Genomic DNA, 3,084 nt, shown 5'->3' on the forward strand with positions numbered 1-3,084 from the left:
TAAAAAAGTAAGTAAAATTTCATGGTGGATGGAAGTTGGAGAGGAGAACTTGGCCAAAAGATGTTTTTGTGAGAAAGGTACTAACCTGAAACATAAGATATTTTACTCAAGAATGTATGCAACTACGTTTTACAATGAAGGTTTTGGTCCTCCTCTTTATGATCTTCCAGATACAGAACTGTGAAAATTATTTTCATTCTGAAAACACTTCACTGAGCTGTTCTCTTATTATTATTAATCTAAAATTTTCTAATTACTAAAATATTGGAAGAAGTTGCGTGCAGAGGCTAAGCAGGAGCCTATTTAGTTTGCAGTGTCATAAAAAATCAGTGATACTAAATATAAGGTAGATAAATAACTAATGCTTTTAATTGGGATAAATGCATTGAACTTTTCTATTTTTTTAGTGCAGAACTCTACCACAATGCACGAGTAAGTCTGCAATTACTTCAGTATCAAAACCCCTTGCTTCTACTATTTTGAACATGTTAAGAAGCTCGAAAGTGATACAATACTAATATTATATCAGATCTTAATCATCTCAAATTCTTAAAATCTGCACTAGAGCACAATGTGAAAAAAATACATGAAGGCAACCTGATACAACAGAGTGCTACATAGCAAAAGATTGATACTATGAATACCACTGCAGAATAAATAACTTCTGGTTGAGAAAAAAATTGAAAATAAAATTTAAAAAAGAAAAGAAAGACTTGTTAGATTTTGTCCTCTCACTAACATTATTTTTTTTTTAAAGTAAGGGTAGGAATCAGTTAGAACATACAGAAATATCTATAAAAGACTTTACATTAGCTTTTAGATCTTTTACCATACAAAAGGATAACTCCTGAAGGTAAGAGGGAAAACTATTAAGAAAAAGCAAGATTAAAATCACAAAAGTGAAATTGGAGGCTAGAAATCTAATGCTTGAAGCTGTAAATCCAAGGATGCTGCAGCTTATGGAAAAATAGAAAGGAGGCTTTATCACCTGCGATCTCCCTTAGCTGCCACATTCATGTCAGGAAGCACCAGGCAAAAATACTGTTTTTCTCTCTGATATTGATCTTATATATAAAACCACCTTAGGAGTTGGCGGGGACTCAGAAAATAGACAAACTTTCTCTAAGGAGGTATAAACACAGGCCATGTTACCATCTGACACAAATTCCTATTGCTTTTCTGAGTTGGACTGAACTCTAGACTGAACTAGTCTTGAACGGATCTAACACTATGAATCTAAGCTGTTCTTTGCATTTCAATGGATTAGGAGATTTCAACAGCTGGTGTAGTACATTACAGATTAGTTTCCCTAGAGAAAAAAAAACAGAACAAAAAAGCAGGGAAACAGAACCAAGTTTTGCCAGAAGAAGCCAGAGAGAAGAAAACAGAACACAGACTTCTGCCTCCAAGCTGTATTCTGTGCAAACAGCTGTATGTTTCAGTTAGAGGGATTATAAATCACCAAACTGCCTGCTTTCCATACCCTGTGGCTTCTTCACTCAGAAGAAGTGTCCAGATTGCCATTGTGTTATCCCATCACCTCCAAGATACAACTCCTGTACAGAGCTCCTGCTGGGAACTCAGCAGGATAGGGTGTCACAGCCATTTCTCTGGTTTGCATCCATCAGTAGACACTGGTTCAGTGCCTGGATGGCTCACTGTGTTTCTGTCCTACAGCTCTCCAGACAACAAGGTACTTATGAACCCTCCAAACCTTCTGTCATGCCACTGCAGTGCTTGAAGCAAAGCTGTCGTGGCCACCAGCTCCTTCTACAGGGAAGGGGAAGAGAGAGGCAGTCCCAGAAGACCACACAGGCCCTTGGAGAGCTGAATCACTCTGAAGAAGCACCTCAGTTATTTCCACACAAAGAATGAAATGCTGTCATTGCTTCCAGACAGCTAATTTTAGCACCTCACAGTTCACTGACATTTGATGGCTCAGCTAAGTGAGTAAAATTGTGCAATATGAATGAAGTTATCTTTCCCACAGATTATTTTCTTTTGATAACGGGAGAATAGTTGCAGTGGGGTGAAAAATGAAATTCAGAGTTTGTAACAATCAATTCCTTTCCATCTTCCAGTATCATCTTTCCTAAGTTAACAATCTACCACACAGTCCATATTTACCAGATACTGTGCATATGATCATCAGCACAAGTCCAGCTTTTGTATGTCTTATGTTGTATGTTTTAACTTATGAGTTTTAAAATATTATTGGAAATCTTTTTTTAGTTTTGTATTGTTGTTTTAACAATGTCAAAAAACTGAAACATCACAGAGGGTAAAAGCTATTGCGCTATAATAGCTGTAGCATAATAAATAAAATGATTTTATTTTTTAAAGATTGCCTTAAAATAAGACCAGATAATACAAGCAGATTTCAGGTTATGTATTGTAGACTGCTCAAGCCAAACATTAGGCAGTGTTTTTCTAAAAATCATGCAGTTATTCTTTAAGTAAAAATACAACCAGCTATTTTTATGTCAAAGATGAACTGCAGTTTCAGCCTCACAATCAGCAGTTTGAGGAAAAGTATCCAATTAACATATAAACAAAGGAAAAAAATGCCATGAACTCTTTTTATTTTGGCTTTAGGTATCAACATTGTAATACTTTTTCTTTTTTTTTAAGGATCATGTACGAGATTTTGTTGCCATGCCACGATTTAATTTACTCCTTCAGTGAACCCTAATCACTCAAACTTTCAGTTAAAGCATTAAATGCTGTGTTAAACTTCCACTTAAAACCTCACGGGAGTTTACCCGGTGCAATTTTGTTAACAAAAGAAAGAAATTTAAAGCAGAGAGTCTGATTTTCATTTTCTGGATTTTGAAACTACAGAAGTATTGTAAAATAATCAACATTTTTGTCATCTACCTTTAAGGCACATTTACCAGAGAGAAGATGCAATTTTACAGCAGATTGTTGCAAATAAATAACTCTTTCTCCCTTCACATTTGTGTCTATATAAAGGTTTGTTTCCTACTTTCATCACTCAAGAGTCTGTAGATGGCAGTGCTGGGGTGTTTAGAAGGCTGGTGGTAGATCAAGGAGCATCCTGAACTCTAAACCAGAACTTCACTG

Source organism: Phasianus colchicus, chromosome Z, assembly GCF_987193195.1.
Source record: "Phasianus colchicus chromosome Z, bPhaCol1.hap1.1, whole genome shotgun sequence".
Classification (NCBI taxonomy): domain Eukaryota; kingdom Metazoa; phylum Chordata; class Aves; order Galliformes; family Phasianidae; genus Phasianus; species Phasianus colchicus.